Source organism: Crinia signifera, chromosome 19, assembly GCF_055691185.1.
Source record: "Crinia signifera chromosome 19, ASM5569118v1, whole genome shotgun sequence".
Classification (NCBI taxonomy): domain Eukaryota; kingdom Metazoa; phylum Chordata; class Amphibia; order Anura; family Myobatrachidae; genus Crinia; species Crinia signifera.
In genome coordinates, this window is record NC_139226.1 from 26,177,391 (window position 1) to 26,195,253 (window position 17,863).

The 17,863-nt window shown below is 47.4% G+C and overlaps 1 protein-coding gene across 1 annotated transcript in view; it reads left to right on the forward strand.

The window, feature by feature from the left end:
• Positions 1 to 13,934: 13,934 nt before the first annotated feature.
• LIPE (lipase E, hormone sensitive type) overlaps positions 13,935 to 17,863 on the forward strand; it is a 58,256-nt gene continuing 54,327 nt past the window's right edge. The window contains exon 1 of the mRNA XM_083162189.1: positions 13,935 to 13,996. The gene's annotated coding sequence lies outside the window, so the exon portion shown is untranslated. The remainder of the gene's footprint in view (positions 13,997 to 17,863) is intronic.

Here is a 17,863-nt window from a genome sequence, read left to right on the forward strand (position 1 = left end):
GTGAAATGAGGGAGATTGGTAGACTAATGAGGGAGAGAGGGAGATTGCTGCTATTTCAGGGAGTCAATATTCAAAAAAAGAGAGAACACAAGAAGAATAGGATAGCACCCCCGCTCCAAGTATAAATTGATATAGCGGTATAAGGCCCAAATAATCAAGGGCACAATCCATCTGTAGTGTGCAGAATCCAAAAACCCCTGTCCCTCATATTTCAGGGAGTCTCCTGCAGAATGCAGAAGGGGAGGTATCTATGATGTAACAGTGTAATGTGGGCTAGGTGACATGAGGGAGATTGCTAGACTAATGAGGGAGAGAGGGAGATTGCTGCTATTTCAGGGAGTCTCCAGCAGAATGCATGAGGGTAGGCAACTATGCCATAAACTGGAAAAATATTAAATACTGTGGTTCCTCTAATACATGTAATAATCAACCTATATCTACTGAATACCAGCAGAGGGCAACAAAGCTCTATGAACGTAAATTGGTAACATCTAGTAGAAGGCTATTTAGCCATAATATGGTGACCAAAATTATAACCCCACACTGACACCATTCTATAAATAAGGGCATTTTTTTAAGATTGACATTTGTATTATTTTTCTCTCTTTATGTCACAATAAAACACACACACACACACACACACACACATATATATATGTGTGTGTGTGTGTGTGTGTGTGTGTGTGTGTGTGTGTGTGTGTGTGTGTGTGTGTGTGTGTGTGTGTGTGTATGTGTGTATGTTTATGTATGTGATTTTAACTCTAAATTTCACTGTTATCACCCAAAATAATACATTATAAGGGATTCTTAAAATATTAAGAATTAAAAATTTAATTTTGAATTCTGTTTGTGCGCTCCCGATAACGTCCCTTTTTTCTCTTTATGTATACTATGATCACCCTTGACTGTTGGGAACTGCGCCCCCATAACTGTCTATTGAAAAACTTTATTTGGGGATTGCTAAGAAAAGCTTTTCAGTGTGCAGGTATATTCCGAGGTCCTGAAATAAATGCCTCGATAAATGCATCATATTGCAAGTAAGATGCAAAATAATATAAAAGATGCCTGGTGCTATCAGAGTTGCCTGGGGGCCTGTCGACTGACTAGCACCAGGAATGAGGCGCTATGTGTACATCTATAGAGGCTAGATGTATGAGGACACATCTGTAGTGCATGCGGTCCATTATTACATACATGTTTGTATCAGGGTTGCCGACTTTAAGATTCTCCTCTCCGGGAGAAGCCCGGAGAGGAGAGATTCAGCAGCCACTCAGGGGGCGGGGCTTGCTAGTGACATCACTAAGCCCCGCCCCCATGCTGGTAAAGCAGCTAATTCACGGATCTCCGTGGAGGGGGCGGGGCTAAAATGACGCGAATGTGCCGTTTGAGCTCCGCCCCCTCCTCTGAGACCCGAGGATTGCGGCATTTTAATGCCGCAATCCGGGGGTCAGCGGGGGTCCCCCCTGAATCCGGGAGGGTTGCCCACCCTTCCGGGGGCCGGGAGGGGGTACCCGATTTTCGGGAGACTCCCGGAAATTCCGGGAGGGTCGGCAACCCTGGTTTGTATGTTCCCTATATCAAATCCTGTACTTCATATTTTGCAGGAAGCAGAAAACGAGTATGTCAAACAGATACGGCGAATACAAGTAAGAATTTTGGTTTTCATTAACAAGTTGGCAACCTTTATACATACCTTCCAACTTTTTCAATTGAAGAATAGGGACACCGCGCGAGCGCACAGCAAGGAATGTGGTGTATGCAAATTAGGATGCGACTTATGCAAATTAGGTGGTGCCACCATTTTCGGCCTCTGTGCCGCTAAATAGACGCTGTGCGCATGCACACAGCATCTATTCTGTCAGATTGGGGAGGACTCCCAACTCCCCCCCCCCCCCCCCCCCGCAGCGGGACACCGCCAGCCACTGGAGGGACGTGGGAACATCGCCAAAAACCGGGACGTTACTGCGTTTAGTGGGACATTTGTAAAGTATGGACATAGTAAGCCTATACAATGTGAAAGACACAGTACAGGGGGTACTATCATTAGGGAAAACACAGGCGTTCATAAGCAACATTTCACTCACCCCTTTTCTGGGTACGTAGTCAGTTTGTTGACATTAAAAAATGTCAACGTGATCTGAATCCCAACATAGAAAGTGGCCCCAATTCAGATCCGCTTGTGTCTGGAGCCCAGCGAGCAGGTAGATGCTGCCCCGCTGAACGGCCGCCTCCGACCCTTGTGCTGCGAATGCCTCCGCAGCCGCAGACACAAAGGAAAAATCAAACTCCATCAAATGATTTTTTCTCCTGCTCTGCAAATGACGTGGGGCCCTCGGGATGGCCGGGGATTGCCTGTGTTTTCCAGGACACTCCCGGAAAACACAGGCGGCATGCCCCCAATCAGCCACCCACTGTCAATCAAGTGGCGGGCAGCGTGTGAGCACAGGGGTTTGAATTGGCCCCAATGTGTACATTCACAAGGCATTATGCATACTGTAGTTACCTACTGCAACCTAACGGCCATGAGGCTCACAAAATTCATGTGATGCACCCGGCCACCCAGAAGAGCGAGCAAGGAGCAAGCGAGGGGAAATGGCGGTTCCACATAGAGGGGGTGGGGCTACAATGACAATCTATATATTACTGGTACCACTGGGCACCGATGTAAATTTATAAGCCAGTAATATATACATTGCAAGGCACATGCCAGCAGTTGGGAGTACCCCAGCCTGCAGGGAATAGACGCTATTCAGAGAAGCAGGGGACAAAAAAACAGCGGTGTGGCCCGATGGTGGACTAATTTGCATAGGCCACACCCTCATTTACATAGACCATTCTCCCTTTGGGGCGCGCACAAGAGTGTCCCTCTTTTACTAATGCAGAAGTTGGGAGATATGCAGAAATAGTCAGAGATGAAGGAGGAAAGCCAGATGAGGGCAGTATCACACCGACCAAGGAGGTTATGGATTTTCAGCAGAAGACGGTGAATCACAGTATCAAAAGCAGCAGAGAGGTCAGGGACAATAGCTAGAGAGTAGAGGCCCTAGAATTTGGCAGCAAGGGGGGCATTGCTAACTTTAATGAGGACAGTTTCTATGCAGTAGAGAGGATGGAAGCCAAACTGAAATAGGACAAGCAGAAAGTGGGAGGAAAGTAAGGTGGCAATGCAGATGAAGACAATATACTCAATGAGTTGGGAGGCAAAATGGACGCGAGAGATGGGTCAGTGTTAGGGTCAAGTGTAGGTAGTAAAAATGTAGGCAATAAGTGGCTTGTTAAGTGCAGGAGATAGAAAATAGGAGAAAACAGAAGTGTGACGAACAGGGAGGATAACGAAATGATGTTGATAGCCTCAATGTCGTGCTTAGTGGTGATAGCCTCAATGTCATGGTTAGTGGTGATAGCCTCAGTGTCAAGCTTAGTGGTGATAGCCTCATTGTCATGCTTAGTGGTGATAGCCTCAATGTCATGCTTAGTGGTGATAGCCTCAATGTCATGGTTAGTGGTGATAACCTCAATGTCAAGCTTAGTGGTGATAGCCTCAATGTCAAGCATAGTGGTGATAGCCTCAATATCATGCTTAGTGGTGATAGCCTCAATGTCATGCTTGGTGATGATAGCCTTAATGTCATGATTAGTGAAGATAGCCTCAATGTCATGCTTAGTGGTGATAGCCTCAATGTCATGCTTAGTGGTGATAGCCTCAATGTCATGCTTAGTGGTGATAGCCTCAATGTCAAGCTTAGTGGTGATAGCCTCAATGTCAAGCTTAGTGGTGATAGCCACAATGTCAAGCTTAGTGGTGATAGCCTCAATGTCAAGCTTAGTGGTGATAGCCTCAATGTCCTGCTTAGTGATGATAGCCTCAGTGTCCTGCTTAGTGATGATAGCCTCAATGTCCTGCTTAGTGGTGATAGCTTCAGTGTCCTGCTTAGTGATGATAGCCTCAATGTCCTGCTTAGTGATGATAGCCTCAGTGTCCTGCTTAGTGATGATAGCCTCAATGTCCTGCTTAGTGATGATAGCCTCAATGTCCTGCTTAGTGATGATAGCCTCAGTGTCCTGCTTAGTGGTGATAGCCTCAATGTCATGCTTAGTGATGATAGCCTTAATGTCATGCTTAGTGGTGATAGCCTCAATGTCATGCTTAGTGGTGATAGCCTCAATGTCAAGCTTAGTGGTGATAGCCTCAATGTCAAGCTTAGTGGTGATAGCCACAATGTCAAGCTTAGTGGTGATAGCCTCAATGTCAAGCTTAGTGGTGATAGCCTCAATGTCCTGCTTAGTGATGATAGCCTCAGTGTCCTGCTTAGTGATGATAGCCTCAATGTCCTGCTTAGTGGTGATAGCTTCAGTGTCCTGCTTAGTGATGATAGCCTCAATGTCCTGCTTAGTGATGATAGCCTCAGTGTCCTGCTTAGTGATGATAGCCTCAATGTCCTGCTTAGTGATGATAGCCTCAGTGTCCTGCTTAGTGGTGATAGCCTCAATGTCATGCTTAGTGATGATAGCCTCAATGTCAAGCATAGTGGTGATAGCCTCAGTGTCATGCTTGGTGGTGATAGCCTCAATGTCAAGCATAGTGGTGATAGCCACAATGTCAAGCTTAGTGGTGACAGCCTCAATGTCAAGCTTAGTGGTGATAGCCTCAATGTCCTGCTTAGTGATGATAGCCTCAATGTCCTGCTTAGTGGTGATAGCCTCAGTGTCAAGCTTAGTGGTGATAGCCTCAGTGTCAAGCATAGTGGTGATAGCCTCAATGTCATGCTTAGTGGTGATAGCCTCAATGTCATACTTAGTGAGGATAGCCTCAATGTCATGATTAGTGAAGATAGCCTCAATGTCATGCTTAGTGGTGATAGCCTCAATGTCAAGCTTAGTGGTGATAGCCTCAATGTCATGCTTAGTGGTGATAGCCTCAATGTCATGCTTAGTGATGATAGCCTCAGTGTCATGCTTAGTGGTGATAGCCTCAATTTCAAGCTTAGTGGTGATAGCCTCAATGTCATGCTTAGTGGTGATATCCTCAATGTCATGCTTAGTGGTGATAGCCTCAATGTCATGCTTAGTGAAGATACCCTCAATGTCATGCTTAGTGGCGATACCCTCAATGTCATGCTTAGTGGCGATAGCCTCAATGTCATGGTTAGTGGCAATAGCCTCAATGTCATGGTTAGTGGTGATAGCCTCAATGTCATGGTTAGTGGTGATAGCCTCAATGTCGTGCTTAGTGGTGATAGCCTCAATGTCATGCTTAGTGGTGATAGCCTCAATGTCAATCTTAGTGGTGATAGCCTCAATGTCATACTTAGTGGTGATAGCCTCAATGTCATGCTTAGTGGTGAGAGCCTCAATGTCATGCTTAGTGATGATAGCCTCAATGTCATGCTTAGTGAAGATACCCTCAATGTCCTGCTTAGTGGTGATAGCCTCAATGTCATGCTTAGTGATGATAGCCTCAATGTCATGCTTAGTGATGATAGCCTCAATGTCCTGCTTAGTGGTGATAGCCTCAATGTCATGCTTAGTGATGATAGCCTCAATGTCCTGCTTAGTGGTGATAGCCTCAATGTCATGCTTAGTGGTGATAGCCACAATGTCAAGCTTAGTGATGATAGCCTCAATGTCCTGCTTAGTGGTGATAGCCTCAATGTCCTGCTTAGTGGTGATAGCCTCAATGTCATGCGTAGTGGTGATAGCCTCAATGTCATGCTTAGTGGCGATAGCCTCAATGTCATGCTTAGTGGCGATAGCCGCAATGTCATGCTTAGTGATAATAGCCTCAATGTCCTGCTTAGTGATAAAAGCCTTAGGTGGTAGAGGTAGAAAAGCAGCGAGGGATGAGTTAAAAGAGATCAGTTGATGTCAGACAGGTAAAATAGAGTGTTGGGTCAATCAAAAATATCACAAAAGCAAGTGAAGACCCAATTAAGTCAGTGCCCACTCACATGAGCAACAATGCCCAGTCACAATAGCAACTGTACATTGTATTTATGTGCAAGAGCAGAATTTGCTGCCATGCATTTAAATAAATAAATAAATAAGGTATTAATTGATTTACAATTGTTTCCATATTTCAGAGTCAGCAACTTGGAGCAGATAATCCATATACCCAGCACATTGGAGACTCATACCTCCCAACTTTTGATCTAAAAAAATAGGGACACTCGCGCGGTGAAGCCGCGCGAGCGCCCGAAAAGGGGACGGGGCGTATGCAAATGAGGGCGCGGCTTATGCTAATTAGCCGCGACCTCATTTTCATACGAGAATAGACGCTGTGCGCATGCGCACAGCGTCTATTCTACTAGTTTGGGGGGTCTCCCAACTGCCACCCCCCACAGCGGGACAATGCCTGCCGCGGGTGGGACAGCGGGACAGGACCCGAAAATCGGGACTGTCCCTCTAAAATCGTGACAGTTGGGAGGTATGGAGACTGATCGTTGCTACAGGAGGACAGTTTGAAGCCCTGAACCTTATCAAATGGACAGGATGTAGTACATAGCATAGGTTACAATGGATGAACATCACATGTAAAGGCCTATACCCACTAGCCGACGTGTTCATTGAATGATATTGTTGAAGAAATTCCCTTGAACTTTCCAGTGTCCTGGACAAACGATATTGTGTATACACACTGGATTATATGCTGAACCACGAATGATCTAGCTAGAGTCTATTGAGTAAAACATCCGAGGTACAAACAACAAGTATAATATATCTATAATTAAATCAGATGACGCATCTTATAAAAGGAATGTAGCAAATAGATCATGCACTCTAACCAAAGGTCGAACTCGATGGACGCGCAACTTTATTCAGCCTTAACTACTATGTAACCAAGGGGCCAATTTATCATTGATCGCATTTACAATATGATCTGGGCAGAATATTACCACCCAGGATTGCATTGTAAAATGCTATCCCATCGATGGGATGTACCATTTCTGAGGCGCAGGGACAGGGCTCTGCGTGGTTAGCGCTGAATCCCCGCCGACCGCGCTGACCGCACTGCCCTGGCTCCGGCCCCATAGGCTACAATAGATTATCGCCATGTCAGAATGATGTGATCCCAGGCATGCAAAGCCGGGCTGCCCGATGTTGATACATCAGGCAGCTTCTCATCACCCATAGAAACCTATGGGGGTTGCGGCCGGCATCGGTGCAGGGGGGATCGCAGCAGGGATCAGAGCTTCCTGCTGCGGTCCCCCCTTTGTACATCGAGGTGATACTTAATATTTGCGGCTATGCCCCAAAAATGGGTTTTCGGGGATTTAGCCGCAAATATTGTTTTATAATTGCGGCCCTAAGAGTCTAGTAATAGGCACCTTTTTGTTAACGACGTAGCCAAAATGAAGCTGCATGTACAAACAACAGAAACCCTTATTAATGACCAGCAGGAGCGTGCAATGTTCATCATTCGCTGCGTACACACTTGGCGCGTCTCTCAAAAGGGCCAAAATGAGAGATATTGCTCCTGATTCAGACCTATTCGCTATGCTGTCTAGATTTGCAGTACCGTCCAAACGCCAGCCAACTGAACGCCCACTGCGTGACCCACAACATCGAATTCAGATCTGGCCGACCAGATCTCAAAATATCACCCAGTGTGTATGCACCCCAATGCTAGCACACGTTTACAGTCATTCTTGAGACACAATTCTTACAATAACACACAATATGGAAAGTCCTGATGAACATACAGATTCATGTGTTCTTACGATTACACTCTACCATATGATCCGTGATCCTCATCTCTTGGAACCAACTGCAGAAAAGGGTGTGGATGCAGGAGCAGCGGCACACACTTCCAGGTTTGCCCGACAATTTGCCATCGTGTGCAAGAGTCCAACCCTTCACAAGGTTTCTTCATTTCTTGCAATGTAATTGTAGATTGGTATTTTTTGCTTTTTTATCAAAGTATAGTTTAGTATACTGCTGTGGAAACTATTGACTATGTAAGAAGACGTAAGCGGTATACGTACAACTGTGTCCTTATTGTCTTCTCATTTTATTTCTCAAATGTATTTTCAGTACGGACTTCCACAGCCCTTACAGAATGAGTGATTAATACCTGGGTCCATGGCACTCATCAGAAAATCCATGACTTGTTTTGTTGCTATAGAATATTTAACTGTATTTCTTTTTGTTCCTATCATGAAGCTGCGCCTCCCCTCCTGGCTCCTCCCCTCAGGCCGCTGCACCCGGCTCCTCCTTCCAGACATCCGCACTCTGTGACCACTCCCATCTCATCTATCTTTTGCCACTGTGCAGAAGGGGTGTAAGGGATCGTGCCCACCAAGCTCTGTAGTCATTTTCTGGTATTGGGGCAGATTGCAGCAAGCATCACAAGCAACTTGCGATGCTTGTCGCCAGTCTCTGCATGAATACCGGCATCTAATAACGCCATATGCATGAAGGTATTGCCAAAAGGACAGCTCTTGCATGTAATTATGTTACTGTTATCCTGTATATCTTACTGTGATAATATAGCAATATTAAAATGATACATTTATGAAAATGTCTTTATGAATTTATGAACATTATTTGCACTGAAAACAGGACCGCAATGGTAGATTCTGAAAGTTATCATTTCATAAACATGAGTTTTTGATATGTATTTATGTGACACTTTTGACTTGGAATCTTTGAACTCACCATTGGGTATCCTTATGCCCCACAGTTTATAAACTTAAACCATAACTTACTCTAACTTAACTAAGTCTAATACTTAACACTAAAATAAACACACAGACATAAGTGCTGGCGTTTCAAAACATAAATGTCAAATTTATTTTGACAACTTATTATAGACTATCAAAATGGTGGCGGCACCAAAGAACGATCAAGAAAGGGAAGTGGGGGTAAACATCCCCATACCATCCATACACCGCTGGTGATCACTCTTCCAGCACCACCACTCTTGCAGATGGTGCGGCCATCCCCCGTGCAGAAGCATGGCCCATGACAATCGATGTCAGGGAGAGCGCACCCACCATCTACAAACTCACACAACTACACAAGATGACCGTTCTTTACCGCCGCCAAGAAGAAGAAATAGGGATGGGAGGCAGGGCCGGTGCAAGGCATCTAGGCGCCCTAGGCAAACCTACAGGATACCGCCCCCCCCCCCCCCCCCTATATATATAAAAAAATATATAGTGTTTGTAGGCTGTCTGGTTAACACTCACGTTTTGTAGTCCCTCACTGCGGTCTGACGTCCGGTCTGGAGCTCGCCTTCCTGTGCTGACCACTCTTTGCAGCGTCTCTCACTTGCCTGGTACTGTAGAGCGGGTCTACGCTGATTTTGCCGGTCACTCTGCTTCCAGCTGTAACGTCTGACCAAGACTCTTTTTTCTCCAGCGGGGTCTTGCTTCTTGTGCTGTTAGAAGGAAGCCGGGTTAAAGTGTGTGTGTTATTTGGTGTTTGAACCAATGCGTTTTGGCAGTTTCAGCCTTTTTCAAGGTTACTCTATGCTTCTTAATACATTATTATACATACACGAATTAGCCAAATTAGTTACAGGCGCCCCCACCCCCATAATGCCTCTTAGACATTACGCCACACTATACGTTGCATATTGTAATGCCCCTTACACTACATGTCACACTGCAGGTAAATAGACTTGTCGCAGCTCAACTTCAGCATGGAGTTGAGCAGCATGTGAGGAGGAAAGCAGCGGCATCACTCATCCGTGCCACCCGAAAGCAGCACTGGCTGAGTGACTGCGTGCCACTGCATTATATAGCCAGCCCCTGAATGCGCAGTGCTGGTGCTGCACATGTTACCGAACAGGCTGTCTGTGTCCGGAGAGTAGGAGCTAAAAATCACATTAAGTCCCACAGGAGACAAAAATCACATTACGACGCAAAGTAGGGGCTAAATATCACATTAAGCCACACAGTATGAACCAAACATCACATTAAGCCACACAGTATGAACCAAACATCACATTAAGCCGCACAGTAGGGGCCAAACATCACATTACATCACACAGTAGGGGCCAAAAATCACATTAAATCACACAGTAGGGTCCAAAAATCACATTACATCACACAGTATGAACCAAACATCACATTATGGCTCACAGTAGGGCCCAAAAATCACATTAAGCCGCACAGTAGGGGCCAAACATCACATTAAGCCGCACAGTAGGGGCCAAACATCACATTAAGCCACACAGTATGAACCAAACATCACATTAAGCCACACAGTATGAACCAAACATCACATTAAGCCGCACAGTAGGGGCCAAACATCACATTACATCACACAGTAGGGGCCAAAAATCACATTATGGCTCACAGTAGGAGACAAAAATCACATTACATCACACAGTAGGGGCCAAAAATCACATTACATCACACAGTAGGGGCCAAAAATCACATTACATCACACAGTAGGGGCCAAAAATCACATTATGGCTCACAGTAGAAGCAAAAAATATGTGGCAAGATGAAGTTAACATTAGGCTGCGGTGGGGAAGGTGATGGCTAGGCTGAGGAAATGTATGGACAGTCAGTAATTGGCTGAGAGCTCTCTGAGAGTTAAGGGGGCACCCCAAGTACCTGTGAAGCAGTGCAGCCGCGGCAGGGATCATCAGCGTGCTGTCACTGTGTGCAGCGGGCGGGCAGCGGTGATCAGTGTCCGCAGCGGGTGGGCAGCAGCGTCAATTACAACTTTAAAATAAAGTGTCAAATGATTGCCTGGCTATTGATTGGCTGAGATAGAGCACTCTCAGCCAATCAGCGGCCTCCTTCCGCAGCCAATAGAGAGCGCTCTATCTCAGCCAATCAAGAGCCAGAGAGTCATTTGACACTTTTTTTTTAAACTTGTAAATGCCGCTGCTGCCCGCCGCGGTGCTGCGGACACTGATCACCGCTACCCGCCCGCTGCATACAGTGATAGCCCTCCCCACTATTTTACTACCGGCATGCTTCTTCACCAGCACCCCCGATGGCCACTCATTTGAGAGCTGCCGCCGCCCGCCCCCACTGCTCCTCACCGCCCTGCAGCTCCCCGTAACCAATCAAACACAATCCTAAAGGTTTGCTGCAGCAGCAGCTGGGTAGGCAAATGCAGCATGAGGGATTGCTGGTGCCAGCTCTGTAATGTACAGTGGATAGGGAGACCAGGCTTCTGGTGAGGCTGGGATTAGTGCAGCACCAGTTAGCTAGGTGATAATATGGACCACATCCATGCAATGAAATGTGCTCCAAGTGCAGGGTGGAGGTTTGTGGGGTTAAGGTGCAGCCATTAATTTGTTGTTTGCCACCTTTTTTTACATCACATCACCTTGTAAAAAAAATTACTGAGTGCCACCATCCTCCTATAGGATGGTGACAGTAATTTTTTTTTTACAAGGTGTCGCTTCCTCCCTCTATGGGGGGGGGGTCATCTCCTATAATAGGAGATGACCCCCCCCCCCCCCCCCTATAGAGGGAGGAAGCGACACCTTGTTAAAAAAAAAATTACTGCCACGCACCATCCTATAGATGACCCCCCTCCCCCCCCCCTCATAGATATATGAAGCGCTGCGCACCTTTTAAAATAATGATTGACTGCCACCACGCCACCATCCAGATGACTGGCAGTTGGTGGCAGATCAGACTGTGACTGAGTAGCTGGGTGGGTAGGAGGGGGCGGGCGGCGGCTCCTCCACCCGCCGGAGATTTGCAGGCCTGCTGAGCCTGTGTGTCGGTCACGGCGCAGCACGGGCACGGCACCGGGTGGGGTGGACAGGAGCTGCGGCTAAGTTGCCAGCGGGGGCAGGAGCTGCCGCCGCCCGCCGCCGCCCGCTGCCGCAGTTTCCCGCTGGCTGCTGGCGCCGCGGCCTGATGACCGTCCGGGCGACAGCGTCAGCGACTGACTGACTACTGTCTGTCAGCGCTGGCGGCGGCAGGCCTGCGGCAGCCATGTACACAGGCGGGGGGGACGGGGGTAGTCCGACCGTTATACTTACAACAAGCTCAGCTGTGCCCTCAGCCTGTGTGGAGTCCTGTCCAGCCGCTGCCTTCTTGTTCCTCCTCCGGCTCTCTCCTCTGCGGTAGCGTCGACGACGGTGCGTAGCAGCTTCCTCCTCCTGCTGCTGCTGCTGGCCAGGCCAGCTCACTACCGCCCTCCAGTGGCCGGTGCCCAAGGCAAATGCCTAACCTTGCCTAGTGGTGGCGCCGGCACTGATGGGAGGGCGGGGATTCACAAGAAAAGAGAAAGATCACTATAGCATGTGATCCTTTCTATCCTGCCTACTCCTCCTTGAACACCCTGATTGGCTCACCCCTATCTCATTTACATATGACCCGACTAACTAAAGTGTCGGCATGTCAGCACCCTTTGGTGGTTCATGATTCCTCATTGCTTACTCAGCATTCGGATTTTCTTTCTCCCCACACTGATTGTATAAACCGAATAATCAGTATTCTTTACACCTTGGGAAGCACCGCCGACTCTTTAATATATACAAATGGATTTTTACCCAACATACTACAGTATATATTATTATTATTATAATTTTATTTATAAGGCGCCACAAGTGTTTTGCAGTGCCGTACAAAGGAACAATACAGGGAGACAAAGCTTGGCATAACATTGAATAAATAACAAAAATACAGTACAAATAAAGAGCGCCACAGTTCAATACACATTACAGCTTGGATATAAGTAGTGAGGACTCAATCAACATACAACTAGAGGCTTGATGCCAATGATGAAGATGAGTATGCGGACAAAGATGGTCACTGAGTGTTGGAGTATAGGAGAGCTGTGAGTGACGTGTGAAGAGAAGAGGGCTTTGACAACAGGAGGGAAGAGGGCCCTGCTCGGAGGAGCTTACAATCTAGTAGGAAGGGGAGACAGACAGATTACAAGAGGTGCAAGCAAGTGGGTGGTGGTTAGATAGCAAGATGTTAACAGGCAAGGGGTCGGAGAACCAGCTGGTTTATGCAGTGGAAGGGTATGCTTTGATGAATAGGTGAGTTTTCAGTGCCCGTTTGAAGCTTTGCAAGGTCGGGGAGAGTCTAATGGAGCGAGGGAGTGTTGGTACTTTGGGATAAATTTACTTAGATGGAAGTTCTATTGAAGATGGGATTGGATGTCCCCCAGGGACCATTGCCAGGGCTGACCAGCCACAGGTTAATGTTTTAGTTGGAGAGAGCTTGTATAGAATTTCTCCCCCGGCTGTGGCATTACCCTGCTGGCTGTTCAAGTCTGGTGCAGGGTACAAAAATACTGGGTACCCTTACTGGTTTTGTCCCCCGTAACCAGGACCAGTCCAAAAGCCGGTGCTGGTTTTCGAAACATGGGAGACCCTGATTCATTTGTCCCCCGTATTTCAAAAACCAGCTCAATTTTTAAATTTTTACTTTTAGACACTTTCGGTGACATAAGCATGCAGAAATCTCACCGATCCTTCCATGTCTATGTAAAATTCGCCTGCAAGAACCGGTCTATTTTTTAGGGGATTTTTGGGTAATGTTTTGTGTATGATTTTAAAAATTGCACCCGGTCTGTAATTTAGATTTTTTTCTACGTGAACATTGGTGGGGGCCAAAAGTGATGGCCATACCCACTGCATACAAACTTAAGCGGTACCCAGCCCTCAGATCCAATGGACTATGCAGAGCTGGCATGGGGAACCTTTGGCCATCCAGCTGCTGCTACATATCCCAGCATGCCCTGCAACAGTTTTGCTATTTGGCAATGAGAAAACTGTTGCAGGGCATGCTGGGATGTGTAGTTCAACAACAACTGCAGGGCCAAAGTTTCCCATCCCTGAGGGGACACTTGAGACTGGCAGTGGCTACATTCGGAATGAGGTGACTGAGACGACAGACGAACACTTCTCAGACTCTCACACTTGCTGCCGGGGCGGGGCCTAACACGTCACGGTCTGGCCAGTGCCCGGATGCGGGGGCGTGGTCCCGCTGTCACTGCCGATGACGTCACGGCAAGATGGCGCAGGGCGGGGAGGGGGAGGAAGGGAGAGAAAGAGACGATGCGGGTGAGTTATCATCTCTTTACATGTACTTTATTGCGGCAGGAGTAGCGGCTGCGGGCTGTCCGGGCCTGTGTGTGTCCTCACTGCGGGGTTCCTGCCATGTATTCCTGCCCATACTGTGTGTGTGTGTTATCTAACCGTACAGCAGGTACCAGCCAGGGTCCTGCCCGGTGCCCGGCACTGTAATGCTGCTGACAGGTCACTAAGGTGGAGATATACGAGATAAGCTGAGAGAGTGCTACAGGGTAGAGAGAGATAAAGTACCAACCAACAACTCCTGTCATTTTCCATGGCAGTTAGCACTCTCTCAGCTTATCTCATACATCTCCCTGTCAGCTGTCAGATCTCTCTCTGGCATGTCCAGTTACTGTATACACAGTGCCACCTGCTACTGTATACCCGGTCACTTGCTGCTGTATACACAGTGCCACCTGCTACTGTATACCCTGTCACTTGCTGCTGTATACACAGTGCCACCTGCTACTGTATACAGTATACCCAGGCACTTGCTGCTGTATACGCAGTGCCACCTACCACTGTATACCTGGTCACTTGCTGTTGTGTACACAGTGCCACCTGGTACTGTGTACTATATACCCGGTCACTTGCTGTTGCATACACAGTGCCACCTGCTACTGTATACCATGTCACTTGTTGCTGTGTACACAGTGCCAACTGCTACTGTATACTATATACATGGTAACTTGCTGTTGTATACACAGTGCCACCTGCTACTGTATACCATGTCACTTGTTGTGTACACAGTGCCAACTGCTACTGTATACCATATACCCGGTCATTTGCTGTTGTATACAGAGTGCCACCTGCTACTGTATACCGTATACCCAGTCACTTGCTGCTGTATACGCAGTGCCACCTACCACTGTATACCTGGTCACTTGCTGTTGTGTACACAGTGCCACCTGGTACTGTGTACTATATACCCGGTCACTTGCTGTTGCATACACAGTGCCACCTGCTACTGTATACCATGACACTTGTTGTTGTGTACACAGTGCCAACTGCTACTGTATACTATATACATGGTAACTTGCTGTTGTATACACAGTGTCACCTGCTACTGTATACCATGTCACTTGTTGTGTACACAGTGCCAACTGCTACTGTATACCATATACCCGATCATTTGCTGTTGTATACAGAGTGCCACCTGCTACTGTATACCGTATACCCAGTCACTTGCTGCTGTATACGCAGTGCCACCTACCACTGTATACCTGGTCACTTGCTGTTGTGTACACAGTGCCACCTGGTACTGTATACTATATACCCGGTCACTTGCTGCTGTATACACAGTGCCACCTGCTACTGTATACCCTGTCACTTGCTGTTGTGTACACAGTGCCAACTGCTACTGTATACCATGTCACTTGTTGTGTACACAGTGCCAACTGCTACTGTATACCATATACCCGGTCATTTGCTGTTGTATACACAGTGCCACCTGCTACTGTATACCGTATACCCAGTCACTTGCTGCTATATACGCAGTGCCACCTGCTACTGTATACCCGGTCACTGGCTGCTGTATATGCAGTGCCACCTGCTACTGTATGGACCCTTCCACAAGCTACTATGCTTTGCCATCAGCCACCTATTGTACTGTGGTTGAGTGAGTGGTGCTTTGCTATGTAGCCAGAGGTATACAGATGTACCAGTAGGGGGAGCAGGCACGTGTGGCATTGATGCTCCAGTTAATAGGAACAGGCACACAAAACATGGTAGATATACCTGTGTGTGATTGGCACAGACGTCATACAGCGGTGTACCTGCCTGGGGCATGCGGACAGGTCTCCACACATCGTAGAGTGGATATATGTGTCTTGGGGAGGGGGAATGAGCTCCCTGCTTAGATGTGCACACTCCTGTATTAGAGGGTACTGGTTAATGATGTGTAATACTGTAACACTTATTTAAGTCATTGATTAAGTGTGCCTGCCAGTCATTGATTAAGTGTGCATGCCAGTCATTGATTAAGTGTGCATGCCAGTCATTGATTAAGTGTGCATGCCAGTCATTGATTAAGTGTACATGCCAGTCATTGATTAAGTGTGCATGCCAGTCATTGATTAAGTGTCAGTCATTAATTGTTCTTGCCAGTCATTAGGAAGCATCAAAATAAAGTTACAGGAGGTGCACATGTGACTTCTGTACCTCTGACCACATGGCAAAACAGGTCACAATATAACAGAATTCACTTAAATGAACATTCATGATGGTATTCAATTGTTATTTTGGGCCCAATCTACTGTCTAAAGTGATCGACCTGAGGGGGAGATGGGTGCCAGTCGGGATCCCGACAGGCATTTACCTGACGTCGTGATCCCGACTGTCAAAACACTGACAGCCAGCTTACCGACGGCTGCCTGCTATTTTCCCTCATGGGGGTCCAGGACCCCAATAGAGGGAGAATAGAATAGGTGGCAAACGCAGCAAGCCCGCAAGGGGCTTAGTTGCGCTCACCATGCTGTCTGGGTCCGGCCAGTAGGGATCCTGACTGTCTGATCCCTGTACCACACCCAGGGAGATGTATGAAGCAGTGAGGGAGGATAAGTGATAAAGTGAGTGGTACTTTATCACCAGCCAATCAACTCCTGACAGTTAAGTTACAGGCTGGGTTTAAAAAGGGACAGTTAGGAGCTGATTATCTGGTGATACCAGCCACTTATCACTTCTCCCTTATCACTGCTTCATACATCTACCCCTCAGTGTTACTCCATGGTACAAGAGTCTTGTAATAGTGTGGTCTACCTCATAACTGCTCCTTTGTTCTGTTCTAATCATTTGTATACCTGTGTAGTGGTACATGCACACCTGTTAATGAAAATAAATATATGTCCGTGTTTGGCAGATATTTAGTTGCTTCCGGAGGTCCCTGCCATGGTGGAATATATGTGAATTTCTTGGTAGGGATTCAGTTAACATTGCTGGGATGTGGGGTCGGGTTAAGTGCCCAGAACTCTTTAGTTGACTGCACCATGCCCTGCTCTTAACCTGGGACTTACCAAAACCTGGGAATTAGGCCCTTATTCTAATTGCCTCACTCCCCTGTGTAGTGTTCATTCTAGCACCCTCTATCTTTGAAAACCCATGCAGTTCCTCTTCCCTGTCTGGGGTGTCGCTGTCTGCCGGAGTGCTTCTAGCACAGTGTGGTCTGTATATTAGCAATGATATGCAAACCAGACCTGTGCTAGAAACACCACAGCAGACAGTGACACCCCAGGCAGGGAACAGGAACTGCATGGGTTTTGAAACCTGGCGGGTGCTAGAATGAACACTACCTGCGTGTTCGCGCAGGAGAGCGATGGGGCGGCAGTGATGGGTCGCACCCATGGCAACGGCATGCGAGGGGGGGTGGCCGTTTCGGAGGGCAGCTTTTAAACCACACGCAAAGCTGCTAATTTCGCAGCTTTGCGTGTGGACCAGAATAAGTTCCCTAGTCAAGGTGAACTGCATTTCTCGGGTTAAGTGGTGGGTGTAATGGCCATACACACAGGCCGATATGAGGGCTATTCTTGTTCGTTCTAGCCCCCTGCACCTTTCAAAACCAATGTAGTTCCTCTTTCCTGGCCGGGGTGCTGCTCTTTTCTCTCGTGCTTGTAGCACACTCTGGTCTACACCTCAGCATTGAATACAGACCATACTGTGCTAGAAGCACTACAGTAGAGGCCGACACCTCAGGCAGGAAAGAGGGCAGATAACCCCTGAGATACATACCAACAATGCTCATTGAAGCACCTTCCCACTTGTGGCAGAGAGGTGTAACTGAGCGACAATTGGATATTCCCACCAAGGATAAGTGTTCTGTGAGTGTGTAGGCCAGGCATGTCCAAACTGTGGCCCTCCAGC